Consider the following 15,114-nt stretch of genomic DNA (forward strand, 5'->3'; position numbering starts at 1 on the left):
GAATTTTAATAAAGTATCAATAAATCTGCTATAATATTTCTTTAAAAAATAGAGATAATAGACAAATAGAATGATGAAGAGACAACATTTAATGATATAATTGCTTAGAATTTCCTAGATTTTAAGAAAGACAGAAGTCTCTGTTTCAAAATGCTCATTGAGTTCTAGACATTTTAAAAAATAAAACAAAAAGCATAAAGAAAAATCCTAAAAGTTATCATAAACAAAAATATGACTACCTAGAAAAATGTGAAAAATCAGATTAACATCACATTTCTCACAAGAAATATTGGATTCAAGAAAACAAAGTCAAGTCCTCAAAGTGATGAGGGACAAGAATATTGAATCTGGAATTCTATAACCAAGTTATTAATCAGTAATCAGTTATCAGTTATCCTCCTATAATCAAATGACCAATCATTAATCAATGAAATAAATATATTTTCCGACACAAAATGATTCTGAAACTTTAACACTTAGAGATATTCACTGGAAAAAAAGAAAAAAAACTACTAAAGAATGTACCTAAGAACTAATATAAATACAGAAGTAGTGAGATGCAAGAAGCAATAATGATTAAATAAATCAGTAAAGCTTACAAGAGAATCTAAACAAGGATTGATTTCAAAATAGTGGTTTTATGTATTTAATTACAAAATGACATAAAAACTCCAGACACAAGATGTGTGTGTAGGGAAGGGGAGGCAGGGTTATGGTAATGGAGTGGGGACAGCACAGGTATTACAGAGATAGGATACACCGCTAAAGGGAGCTTTGTTTCTGTTCCCAACCCAGGACCCTAGAAAGTTCTATCACAGGAATAAAGTAAACTGGAAACAGGACAACCTTCAAAGGGTATAAAGCCCTGGTTCAAGTTATTTCAATTCCTTGTTAGATAAAGATCACCTGTTGCTAACCTAGCTGTCTTCTAGAAGCAAAAATAAGACAGCTAAAATCATCCAGTTGGAAGAGTGTTACACTGAAGATCTAGAAGCAAAAATTATCCAATAATAATTTTTAAAGGGGATTTTAACAAAGAGTATCAATAAATCTGCTACAATCTCAAATTATATCCACAACCTTTCTTCCATAATATACAGCACAAACTTTAAAAGTAACTAAGAATAGAAAAAACAAAATTTAATGACAACCCAAAAAAGTGAAAAAAAATAGACATTATAAACATAATGACAGGAAATCCAGATATTGCTATTAACTGATGAAAATATAAAAACTTAAGTACACCATTATTACCTCCTACAACCCTGGCCTTGGCTTCAGTCTTGTTTCCCCGCAGGAGGGGCCTAGCAACACCTTATGCTATTCCTGTGATTATAACACAAGTATTGAACACTTTGCCTCGGGCACTGTTTTTCAGAGAACTTGGAACAAGATTAAAATGTTCAAGAAATCAAATTATAAGATGGGGAATTTCACTGGAAACAAGCTATAACTAAAATGGAAATTCTAGGAATAAAAGATGCAATGATTTAAATCAATATCTCAATGGACGAACTTAAAAGTGGATTAAAATAGACTTTGGCAAGTATTTTATAAAGAGCCAGATAGTAAATATTTTAGGTTTTCAGGCTACATGGTTTCTGTTGCAACTATTCAATTCTGCTAGTAGAGTGCAAAAGTAGCCATTGACAATGTGTAAACAGATAGGGGTGGCTGTTCTGATAAAACTTTATTTACAAAAACAATGATGGCCTGCTGGTCGTAATCTGCTGATCCCTGAATTAGACACACCTGAGCAGAGGATCAGTAAAATGACAGTAAAAAGAAAGTGGAAATTAGACAAATTGGATACAGGTAAAGGTATAATTACAGTCCTTACAGTCCCAGAAATACATAACAAAGAGCTTGGGAGAGAAGTTAATCTGAAGAGATAATAAATGAGAATCTGTCAAAAGTGATGGTGGATCTGAAGCCACAGATTCATGAGACACCTGGACTTCAAGCTGAAGAAAGGCACTAATTACACCATAGCCCAATTGATGAAAACTCAAAACAAAGGGAACGCACTTAAAAGCAGATGAAGAAAAAGGACAAATTACCTTCTAAGGAACAAAAAGAAGGCTGATAGCTGACTTCTCCACAGAATAAACTGAAGTCAGAAGACAATAGGGAGATATCCTCAAAGTGCTGAAAGAAACGTTTTATAATCACAGAAGGGTCAATTCACTAGGAAGATGCGATGATTCTAAATGTGAACATACCTAACAACCTAGCCTCCAAATAGATAAGGCACAATGCACAGTCACGGGGTAGTTTTAGCACATCTCTCATGATAGAATAAGCAGACAAAAATCAGGAAGGCTATAATTTGGAATAACACAATTACTAAACATGACCTAATTGACATACATAGAACATTGTATCCAACAACAGAAGACTACACATCACATTCTCCCAAACTTTGTTATATTCTGAGCCACAAACCAAGTTTTATAAATTTTGAAATATTGAAATAATATGGAGTATGTTCTTTGACCACAGTAGAATTAAGCTATAAAAATAAATTTTAAAAAGATTACTGGAAAATTCCCTCATGGTTGGATGTTATACTTCCAAATAATCCACAAGTCAAAGAATATGTAATTACAAAACTTACAAAGTAATTTAACTGAATGATGAAGGAAAACATTTCATATCAAAATTATTAAATTAAATATAAGGTATGCATTGAGAGAAATTTTTAGACTTAAATGTATATGTTTTAGGGAGAAAAGATGAAAATTAATGATTTCATAATCCATCTCAAGAAGTTTAGGAAAAAAACAGCCTATGGGATCTAAAGAGGTAAGAGTGGACATAATAAAGATAGGAGCAGACATTAATGATAAGGAAAGAAAACTAGAGTAAAACAGTTATGAACCCAAAAGTTGTTTCTGTGAAATGTCTAATAAAATTGATAACCCTCTGATGTGACTGAGCACGTAGAAGAGTAGGCACAAATAGTCAATATCAGGAATGAGAAAGAGGACATACTACAGGTTGTTCAGAAAGTGAACGAACAATAAGAGGATGCTATGAAAAGTATGCCAATAACTTTTTTAAAGTTATTTGGTATAGGCAAATTCATTGAAACTAAATGGACATAAGAAATAAGAAAATCTAAAGAATCTGTATCTTTCAAAGACATTAAATGCATAATTCTAAATATTTCCTGGTGCACACTGCCAAACATTTAAAGAAAAAAAAAATGGCACCAATCGTATGCAAACTATTGCAGAGAATAAGAGGAAACACTTCTAAACTTGTTTTATAAAAGCAGAATAAAATGCCAAGACCTGAAAAAGGCATTCCAAGAAAACAAACAAGCAAACCCTTTCTTGCACGTAGGTACCAAAACGACAACAAAAACCTTAAGTGAAATAATTTAAAATCACATCCAGTGATATATAAAAGGATACACCTTTTAACAAACAATAATTAATATTAACAATAAATTCTTTTTTTTTTTTTAAATGGAGTCTCGCTCTGTCACCCAGGCTGGAGTGCAGTGGCGCAATCTTGGCCCACTGCAACCTCCACCTTTCAAGCTGAAGCGATTCTCCTGCCTCAGCCTCCCAAGTGGCTGGGACTACAGGCCCATGCCACTACACCTGGCTAATTTTTTGTATTTTAGTACAGACAGAGTTTGACCGTGTTAGCCAGGCTGGTCTCGATCTCCTGACCTCATGATCCGCCTGCCTCAGCCTCCAAAAGTGCTGGGATTACAGGGGTGAGCCACCACGCCTGGCAACTAACAATAAATTCTAATCGAAAAGAACAATGACTAGGTAGGTTTATCACAGGAAGAAACAGTTGGTTTAACATTTGAAAAATCAATGTCATTTATTACATTAAAAAGGAAAAAGGAGAAAACCATGTGATCATCTCTAAAGATGCAGAAAATGCATTTGATAAAGCTCTGTGCTTGTACATAATGAAGCAAACTAGAAAAAGAAAAAAATTCTTTCACCAAATAAAATATCTATAAAAAATGTTATAGTAAAAACCATATATAATGGTGAATTATAGGGAACTTTTCTCCTGAAGTGAAATGCATAACAAGGACAGCTGCCATCTTCATTATTTGCAGATGTCACAATTGTGTATGTATACAATCCAAAAGAATTCACAAACTATTAGTATTAATACATGAATATAGTAAGAATATAATGTCAATACACAAAAATCAATATTTCCACACCCCAGAAACAAATAGAAACTGAAAAAAAATACCATTTATAGTAACACCAAAATAACCAACACCTGAAAATAAATTTAATAAGATATTAAAGACATAGAGTAAAAATTATGAACATTACTGAGAGAAATTTTAAAAGAACTAAAAAATGTATGGATATGCCATATTGATGAATTGAAAGACTTAGTATTGGAAAATGTCAATTTTCCTTAAATTGACATACAGATCCAATGCAGTTCCAATCAAAATCCAGCAGATTTTTAAAAACAGACAAGCTGATTTCAACGATATAAGAATGCAGTGTCAAGGAAAGCAAAGATAATCTGCAAGAACAAAGCTGAAACTTACACTTCCAGATATCAAGACTTATTTTAATGCTACAGTAGATATATCACAATGGTTTTGGCACAAATAAACAAACAGATCAATGAAACAAAGTAGGGTCCATAAATACATTGTTACTACCAGACTTCAGAGAAACAGGCAAAGGATCATTCTTCACCTAATGTCTCTAGGTCAATTAAACAGTCATATAGAAAAAATATTGATTCTATTATACCTCACAATGTATACAAACTAATTTCTAGATGGATTATAGCCTTTGGTGTGAAAGGAAAAACATTAAGGCTTCCAAACACAAACATAGAAGAATATCTGAAGGGCTGGGCATGTATTCCCAGGACTTTGGGAGACCAAGGTGGGAGAAACGCTTGAGCTCAGAAGTTTGAGACCAGCCTGGGCAACACAGCTGGATCCTGTTACTACAAAAAAAAAAAATTTTTTTTTTTAATTTGGCCAGGCACAGTGGCTCACACCTGTAATCCCAGCAGTTTGGGAGGCTGAGGTGGGTAGATCACTTGAGGTCAGGAGTTCAAGACCAGCCTGGCCAACAGGGTGAAACCCTGTCTCTACTAAAAATACAAAATACTTGCTGGGTGTGGTGGCATACACCTGTAATCCCAGTTACACAAGAGGCTGAGGCAGGAGAATAGCTTGAACCCAGGAGGTGGAGGTTGCAGTGAGGTGAGATCGTGCCACTGCACTCCAGTCTGGGCGACAGAGCAAGACTCAAATAAATAAATAAATAAATAAATATCCAGGCATGGTGGCGTGCACATGTAGTCCCAACTACTTGGAAGGCTGAGGTGAGAGAATCACTTGAGCCCAGGAGGTCAAAGCTGCAGTAAGTCATGATTGTGCTACTGAACCCCAGCCTGGGCAACACAGCAAGACCGCATCTCAAAAAAAAAAAAAAAAAACCACGAACGAACAAACAAAAACAAAAAGAAGAATTTCTTCATAATTCTGGATGAGGCAGATTTCTCAACCAGGATACAAATAGCACCAAGTAAAATGTTAAAGACCGATAAACTACACTACAGTAAAATTCAGAACTTCTGTATAGGGAAACTGATAGCCCTAAATACATTCAATGGAGAAAAAAGTGGAAATAGAATGAATTAAGAATTCAGCTCTAGCAGCTGAAAATATAACACCAAAATAAATCCAGACAAAGATAAAAGAAATAAAAACTTATATAAATAGAAATGTAAAAAAACCTCTGCATTAATGAACAAAACAAAAATCTAGTTGTTAGATGTCTCAGAGACAATGTTTGGATGGTCTGAACAAAACAACAACTATGCAAGGAACCAATAAATGAGTTTAGGAATGAAAGAGACATTGTTATAGGTAAAGAGGAGACTGTTTTTAACAATAAGGGAATACCATGATTACATTTGAAGAGCTAAGTTTGAAAAATGAGATGAATTGGATACTTCTCTAGAAAAATGTAAATTTCAAAATTGGCTAAAATAATAAGCCTAAGAAAAACATAAATGGTTTCTAAGTCTTCTCCATTACCACCGAAAAGAAAAATAAGAAAAGAAAAAAAAAAAGAGAGAAAAGGCATTAAGCCAGATGTGTTACAGAAAGAGAAATCCTTAGCATAGTAGACACATTCCATTCCCTACCAGCATCCATTTCTCCTTTCCATTCTACAGACACTCAATTTTGTTCATGTTCATTCCTCCCTCCTGTGTCTTACATGTACATCCTGATTGTTTTTTTTTTTTTTTTTTTTTTTTTTGAGATGGAGTCTTGCTCTGTCACCCAGCCAGAGTGCAGTTGTGCAATCTCGGCTCACTGCAACCTCCGCCTCCTGGGTTCAAGTGATTCTCCTGCCTCAGCCTCCCAAGTAGCTGGGATTACAGGCGCCTGCCACCATGCCCAGCTAATTTTTGTATATTAGTAGAGACGGGGTTTCACCATGTTGGCCAGGATGGTCTCGTTCTCCTGATCTCGGGATCTGCCTGCCTCAGCCTCCCAAAGTGCTGGGATTACAGGCGTGAGCCACCGCACATCCTGATTGTTCTAAGTGAATCACCATGCTCACATTTACCTTGCTAGTGGCAGGACCAATGAGTGTTCTGCTCAGATACACAACTGCAAAGGGTGTCACTGGCCAACAGCCCCAGTTCTGGGTCAAGCTTCCCATGGGATTCTCCTAGCCAGTGACTAAGCACAGCAAGGGTATTGAAGGCAGAGCCATTCTTGGGAGACACTGGAGGCCTATGATGAATGACATTGGCTCAGGGTTTCCTCTCCAGCTTTGCTGAATTCTCCTAGAACCTACTGCATTTAAGATGCTTGCATCCAACCTTCCTTCCTTCCCTCTCTCCTTCACTCATGGTCAGATTTTCAGTGCAATCTGATGGCTCTCTCAGCATCACTCTGCTTTCTCTCCCTCTTTTTTCTCACAGGCATTTCCTAAATAAGTTTCTTGCACTTCTCATCCTGCCTTGCATTTGATTCTTAGAGGACCCAGATGAACACAGCAGTGGATGGTATAGAGTGGGCACGTGACCCAATTCTTGTCGATGAGAGGTGGTAAAAGGTCTACTGTGGAGTTTCTGAGGTTTCCTCGCTGAGAAGGTCCACAAGAAAGAAAACGGCCTACTGGGCTTCCGGGGATCACATCATCTTGTCCACATGTGACACCTGGATCAGTGCCTTTTACTTCCAGTGCAGGGCAAATATACAGCAACTGACTCAAATCCATGCACGATATCCTCAAATGGGCCCTAATTGCTGCCAGTGGGCACACTCTCTTTCCCCTAGTCCCTCGACACTGCCATTGTTGTCTTGCTGCACGTTCTCAGTGGTGTGGCTGGGACCCCATCCAATCCTTGGCTGGCTTAGAGCTCTGCACTAGGGAGACCATCGGCTTTATTGTTCATGCCAGGATGGCTCTGAGAGTGAAAGGAGGAGCTACTAACAATTCAGCTGGGGTCACAGGCACAAACTGGGCCTTTTCTGAACAAAATAGAACCCATAGTCTCTCTACCTACACCTCTCTGCTGAAGGGTCATTTTGCCACCACCTTGTCACCCCCTGGCCAGTCAAGAGTACATTAAATTTTCTAGACATCTTCCATTACCACTCAGGAACTGAAGGAGACTCCGGGGAGACTCAACCTGTGACTGAACATTTCAGGGCACTAATTCCACCTTCACTCTCATGCGGCTTCTCTGGGCTGCTGATGGAGGTGGGATTTCTGTGAGGTGCTTTCCTCTGGGAGCTCTGCCTGGGAAGGGAGCAAAAGCTCCTTTTCTGCTTTTGGCTTTCCCTGAAAGCCTCCCTGCCCTGGAGAGCGACCACCATCATGAAACATGGCTCGCTGCCCGTGTCCTTTGTCCTGGCGCCAGGAGAGGAAGAAGGCTTTCCACATCCTGGCTGGACATGCCCTCTGTGCACATCCTCCTGAGGACACTAGACTGAGGCGCAGCCTTGCTGGAGAAAGGAGCAACCTCTCCATGTTATAGAAGATGTGCTATGGGTTAGGACCCCAGGCTTGGCCCTGGAAATGTTGTGGGGACTAAATCAATTTGGAAAATCTTCATCTCTCTCCACTAAGGGTGGCTTTCAAAACAAAAGACTAAGCTAAAAATAATAATAACCCTACTTTAATCATGAAAAGATGAACATGAATGCTTTCTCCTGCACTCCAGCTAATTACTCACCTGCCATACCACTGCTGTCAAGTCCGCAGGGCAAACAGCTCTGCTGACAAAGGAGATGGTGAAGTACAGAGAATGGCAAAAGAGAAATGCACATTGACATTTGCAAAAGTGTATTAGCACTGTTTGATGAAGAAAATGAGTTTTATAATAAAAGTATGTGGCCAGGCATGGTGGCTCACACCTCTAATCCAGCTCTTTAGGAGGCTGAGGTGGGAGGGTTCTTGAGCTCAGGAGTTCAAGGCCAGCCTGGGTAACATAGTGAGACTCTGTCTCTACAAAAAAATTAAAAATTAGCTGGCTGTGGGGTTGTGTGCCTGTAGTCCCAGGTAGTTGGGAGGCTAAGGCCAGAGGATTATTTGCAGGCTGTATTTGGCCTGGGTGACAGAGCAAGACCCTATCTCAAAAACAAACAAACAAAAAAAGCCAATGGTATAAAAATGAATTAAAATTCAATTACTTGACTTGGCCACTTCAAAAGAATTTCCAAAATTTATGAAATAGATTTTTATATAAAACTATTCATAGTATGTCTACATTTATACATATATCTTAGCTGTAAATTCTGGTAATTACTAAAGCAGTATATGAATTGCTTTAACCAAGAAATTTCCCTCAACAGACCACATTACAGTAAAATATGCAATATTCTAAAATTTCTTCCTTTGGAATGAATGACAAATGCTTAGGATGAGACAGAATCGCAGTGATTGAGAGGCATGAGGAAATAGGTAAATTTTCTTTTCTGCTGGCACTGTTATGGGTTGAATTGTGTGCCCCCAAAACAACATATTGAAAGCCTAGCCCACAGTATCTTAGAATACTATCTTATTTGGAAATACGGTCTTTGCAAATGTAGTTAAGGTAAGGTAACTGGGAGGACTTAATCCAGTATGAGTGGTGTCCTTATAAAAAGGGGAAATTTGGACTGGCCATGTGTGGTGGCTCATACCTGTAACTCCAGTACTTTGGGAGGCAGAGATGGGTGGATAGCTTGGGCCTAGGAGTTCAAGACCAGCCTGGCCAACATGGTGAAACCCCATCTCTGCTAAAAATATAAAAATTAGCCCAGCAGGGTGGCATGTGCATGTAGTCTCAGCTACTCAGGAGGCTGAAGCAGAAGAGTTGCTTGAACCCAGGAAGCGGAGGTTACAGTGAGCCGAGATCGTGCCACCCTACTTCAGCCTGGGTGACATAGTGAGTCTCTGTCTCAAAAAAAAAAAAAAAAAAAAAAGGTATGGGAGAAATTGAGAAATTTGGACCCAGAGGCAGACACGCACAGAGGGAAGATGATGCCTGAAGTCTAAGAATTGAGGTGAGAGGCGTAAGACAGCTTCTCCCTCACAACCCTCAGAAGAAACTGATCCTGCCAACACCCTGATTTTGGACTTTCGGGCTCCAGAACTGTGGGACAATAAATTCGGCTGTTTAGGCCACTCAGCTGTGGTACTCACTAACAACAGTCTTGTGAAGCTAATACAGGCACTGACTCTAAAACTGTGTCTTGCAGAGTTTTGAAACACCTGTGAATGTGTAAATGTAGCCTCGATCTGCACTGCATCGCAAGCCTCCAATGTGTTCTTTGAGAGAACGAAGACAGGCAGTTTCAAATCCTCTATCCCCACATAAGGTAAATATACTATCATAACTCCCCACAAAGAAAAGAGGCTAATGAGTTGACAGCATAAAAGATATCTAGAGCTGAGGAAACTGAAGACAGAGATTGTACAACTGGGGACTAGTAGAAAAGCAATCAGAAAACATTTTCCTGAAGAAACACAAAATATGAGAGTGGAAAAAACATGAATCCCTAAGAAGACAACTGGCTGAAAAAGGAAGATTTCAGAGCCCGAAGAAGAGAAACTTTTTTTCTCCCTGAAGATATATATATATTTTAAAAGATGAGAAAAGCTACCAACAGAAGTTAAAAATTAACCGTGGAAAGAGATGTTCTTTATCCAAGTAATTTAATTTTATTTTTTTAGATATCCTCATGGGAATATACTTAAAATTGATATTCACAAACATCTACTCATAGATGCAAATATTCAGTAAATTCTCACTGAATGAATAGCGTCTATCTCGCTGTCAATCAATGAAGCACATGGCACCAGCTACTGTACTTAGCCGAGACTCACTACTGCCACCTGGTGGCAACATGCGCATATTGAAGAAGCAGGGCCCTAATGCAAAATACCCCTTAGTGCTATAACAAGGGTCAGCCATGAAAAACAGGTCATTGAGGGCTGGGCATGGTGGCTCACACCTGTAATCCCAGCAATTTGGGAGGCTGAGGCAGGAGGATTGCTTGAGGTCACGAGTTCAAAACCAGACTGGGCAATATAGTGAGGCCCTGTAGCTACATACAAATAAAAAAAATGAAAAAAGGGAAACAGGATTTTCAGGAAAACAAGCATATACAATGAGAAATCCACTGGAAGAAGGAGATGTGCATTTTTCATAAATGGTCCAACCATGAAAATATAGCTTCTTAAAGAGTAGAAAAAAGAAATTTTTTTCTCCTTGGTACAGTGAGATGCTAAGCTGCAAAATCTGAGCAGCAATACCTATAAGACAACCTAACATCACATTGATGTCTACATATGTCACTCTTTATGTAAGAATACAGCAGTGTTCAACAGTACAGTTGTCAAAAGCCCATGAAGTAGGTCTACTACATGAACTGTAGCAAAGCGTGTGCCTCCACCTGGCTCAGCACACCCACAGCTGTGCTAAATAAGCACTGAATATGCAGGGCTGGTATTCACTGCCTCATCCTCTCTCAGGCGGAAGCCAGGTCTTCCGTTTATAGACTAGCTTCTGTTGGTTGACTGGAATGGAAAGAGATACAATGAAACACAGGGACATACGGCTGACTGTCATCAGTGACCTCACAGGCACTTTTAACCTCCCACTCAAAGTACAGCCATAACTTGATTGTGTGACGGGCCAGGAGGAGATGAATGGAAGCAAAGAGTTCCCTATGTTAGCAACAACACAGGCTGGGAAATACTACAATGTTTGGAACCAAAAAAAAAAAACAAAGGAACTGATGGAAAAGGATACTTCCTAGAAACCCACATTATTTGGACAAGCTCCCAAGTCAGGAAAAAAACAACATCAGAGCCATTCTGACTTCATCATAAGCATCTCCAATTTTGCCACATTCTCCCCCACTAAGTACACCACATCCATGAGGGACAATTGCTGTAGGTATGAAAATGAGGCTCCATTTATGCATGAGTCAGACAGTTGTATGTAACACCGTCTTTGATAAACGTATTTTTCAAAACACCTTTTCAGTCTGGAGAGATCAAAAGCTTTCCAGGAGTTGAAGTCAAAGTCCAGAACTGTTTATTAAATCTGAGAGAGTCAGAATCAGAGACAGGAACATAGAGGACTGAATATGAATGCAGACAGTGTACACCGAACATGCTGTTAAAATGTACTCTATTGGCTGGGCGCGGTAACTCACGTCTGTAATCCCAGCTCTTTGGGAGACCAAGGCAGGTGGATCATTTGAGATCAGGAGTTGGAGACCAGCCTGACCAACATGGTGAAACCCCATCCCTACTAAAAATTAAAAAAAAAAAAAATTAGCCAGGTATGGTGGTGCATGCCTGTAATCCCAGCTACTCAGGAGGAGGTTGCAGTGAGCTGAGATCGTGCCACTGCACTCCATCCTGGGTGACAGAGTGAGACTCCATCACACACACACACACACACACACACACACACACACATTTCTTTTAAATGTACTCCATTAAAAGGTGAATACATAATTCGGGCAAGAAGGTGTAATTTTTAATTATGCACGTGATATGTGAATTCATTCTTCCATTTACTTTTTATGATTTATTTTTTAATTTTTTTTTTTGAGACGGAATCTTGCTCTGCTGCCCAGGCTGGAATGCAGTGGTGCGATCTTGGCTCACTGCAACCTCCGCCTCCTGGGTTCAAGTGATTCTCCTGCCTCAGCCCCCCGAGTAGCTGGGATTACAGGTGCACACCACCACACCCGGCTATTTTTGTATTTTTAGTAGAGACAGGGTTTCGTCATGTTGGACAAGCTGGTCTCGAACTCCTGACCTCAGGTGATCCACCCGCCTTGGCCTCCCTAAGTGCTGGGATTACAGGCATGAACCACCACACCCAGCCACATTCTTCCTTTTAAACATTATTTTAAGAATTAGATATTATAAAATGTTATCCCCTCTAAAATAGTCACTGTTTTTTTTAGTGTTTCCATTTTGAAATGTATCCTTCCAAATTATTTTTAAAAATATACATATACATATATGTGTGTGTACATACAAACTCATAGAAATATGCAGTTTACATGTGTTTTTATAAATGGTATCAATAAACAATATATTGTTAAGATCTACTGATGCTGATACTGTAACCAAACAATATCTTGAAATACTAATCTTTGTGGGTACTTTCCTCATTTCATCATTGTATTAATGTCTCCTATTCACTCAAGGACCTCCAAGTTGACTTGAGAAGAATACAGATTCTCTGAGTAGTAATTAAAAGAGAACAAAAACTGTGTGTGTGTGTGTGTATTGTATATTTTCTACTTGAGAATCACATAGGAAGGCCCTAAGGAGGGCAAGGAAAGCATAGAATTTATGCCATAACAATAGACCAGAGAGAGACTTTAAAAAAAAGGTAATTATGGCTTCCCCAAAACCTTTCATAATATGACTGCCTAAGAAGACTACTGGATCAATGCTTTAAGGATGTGACGCAGAAGTCAGAAACATAACTGTCTGTGGCGGCTAGGCAGATGATAAAAATGCCCAGATCAGGATGAATGGCAACCAACCACTTACGCCTTTAGTGTTAGGCACACCATACATAGTGGTGTGGACCACAGCAGACCCGAGACTGGAAGGCAGCTCTTCCCCAGTTACAGTCACTTATTGCTATTGTAAAATGCAAGCTCTTCCCATTTTTACAGAGAAGCAGAAGAAAAAAAAAAAAAACCTGATCTTCTGATGTAAAAATCTCTCAATTTTTAAGTGTTGATTATTCAAAATCCAAAGTTTCAGAAACAAAACAATACACTGTGCAGGCCAACACTTGGCAGGTCCCACTGCAGGCTGAATTTGTATCTCAGGGATTGGGATGAGTTAGCAACTCTCATCTACCTCCGTGCATGCTCCTCTGATGGCACAACTGATGTCTCAGTGAAACATTCCGTGACAAATTAATATGTAGAACACAGACAGCTTTTTAAAGCTAAAGGGTTTTTTTCATACAGAAAAATATAACTGGTAATTGGGGCTATTTTTTAGCTTCCATTTACATTTTGGAATGGGTTTCTGAAACAGGATATGGCAAAACCACACACTGAACTATATTTTTCATTTCTTAGGCATTTTCAAATTTATCAGAAGAGTTTCTAACTGTGTCACCTTGGAAATATATTGGTCACTATACTTCATGTCCTCTGAATGAGGGAAGATGCCCCAGCAGCATCCAGAAAGGGGACATAGGCTCATGGTTCCAGAGAAGAAGAGTTCTTCTGAAGGTATCTTGTGACAAGTATCTGTCATAGAACATCTGGGGAAGGAAATCCTGATCTTGAAACAGCCCACTGCAAGACTGCATGTTCTAAGGGCTGAAGGTTGAAGTAAAGATGCCTTAAGGATAACTATCTTAAAGGAGGGTAAGGAATGAGCCCCTGTTGTCTCTGCTCTCCTTTGCAAGAAGACATGCAGCGGCACAATTCTGGTTTAGGATATGGTGCATTTAACCATCGGCCATTTTCACCAAACTCTATCTGAAACTGAACACAGCTACTTGGGAGGTTGAGGCAGAAGGATCACTTGGGCCCAGGAGTTCAAGGCTATGACTGCAGCCACTGCACCAGCCTGAGCAACACAGGGAGACCCTGTTTCTTAAACCAGCAAACAAACTGAACAAAGCAACCAGAGATTATAAATACAGAATCAATCCTTCCCCATGAAAGTGAAGTTTGTTTTTTAACTGTCAGGGTTAGGAGCAGAAATTTAAGAGTGCTGAACAATTCTTAAGAATGGACTGCCAATGTGGAAACATTGATGACACGTGCTCTGTATAAAAAACAATGATTGATGACCTCTTGCTAAACAAACTTATTGTTTTAAAAATCAAGATATTCTGGGATTCAGGTACATGAAGTTTATGAAGAGGATCATCCTACCTTGAAGATGAAATCAGCCATCAGAGGTCCTGGAATCTTAAAACTTTGCCTCTCGGAGGCCCTCTGAAATTCCACTGTTGTGTTTGCTATCACAAAGACGCCGGCGCTGTTAAGAAATTATGCCTAGAAAATGATGAATGCTTCTAATTGCTTCTAGTTGAAGGATTTTCATTGAGAAGTATCAGTTCAGGCTTCTTTCAAAAAAGGCAGAGTCATGGTAACCATCCCCAAGACGTCTTCCTAAATTCTAAAGGCCATGAAAGTACTGTCAGGTAAATGTGGAATGAGTGTTTAGCATGGCTAACATAGTTATAAATGCATCAAACTTATATGTACAGTAGAGCTGCATTTATATAGTATATGCTAATTTAATTCATGTCAATTTCTTTTGATTGGTCATTAGGTACTGTATCCATGTTTATATTTACGCATCTCTATATATGGTCCTCAGATAGGGCTTAAAGGGAAAGATTCTTCCAATCAAATTGGAGGTTTTTGGTTTATGACCTCTTGGCTTCTTAAGTTTATTGCTAGCCAAACACATTTAATGCTAAGGTTTTGCTACAATAAAATCTGTTTCGCAGGGATCTGCTTATTGCTTCCATTTTTGAAGGGATGCACTCCTGGAAAATTTGGGGCTGTGTGCTCCCTATAATGCTGTGGCCAGGCTTGGGACAGGACTGGAAATTCAGGATCTAAACAAA

At 39.0% G+C, this 15,114-nt stretch overlaps 1 protein-coding gene across 9 annotated transcripts in view; it reads right to left on the minus strand.

Annotated features, from left to right (window-relative positions):
* The window catches only part of LOC129028687 (E3 ubiquitin-protein ligase HERC2-like), a 53,642-nt gene extending 39,189 nt beyond the window's left edge, over nucleotides 1–14,453 (minus strand). For 7 of the 9 annotated variants that reach the window (XR_010124082.1, XR_010124081.1, XR_010124083.1 and 4 more), the window contains exon 1: nucleotides 14,411–14,450. The gene's annotated coding sequence lies outside the window, so the exon portion shown is untranslated. Of the gene's footprint in view, nucleotides 1–14,410 lie in introns of all 9 variants that reach the window. The other 2 variants (XM_054474341.2, XM_063653283.1) reach the window with 2 other exon arrangements.
* Between the last annotated feature and the right edge of the window lie 661 nt (nucleotides 14,454–15,114).

This window comes from Pongo pygmaeus, chromosome 16 (assembly GCF_028885625.2).
Source record: "Pongo pygmaeus isolate AG05252 chromosome 16, NHGRI_mPonPyg2-v2.0_pri, whole genome shotgun sequence".
NCBI classification, from domain to species: Eukaryota; Metazoa; Chordata; class Mammalia; order Primates; family Hominidae; genus Pongo; species Pongo pygmaeus.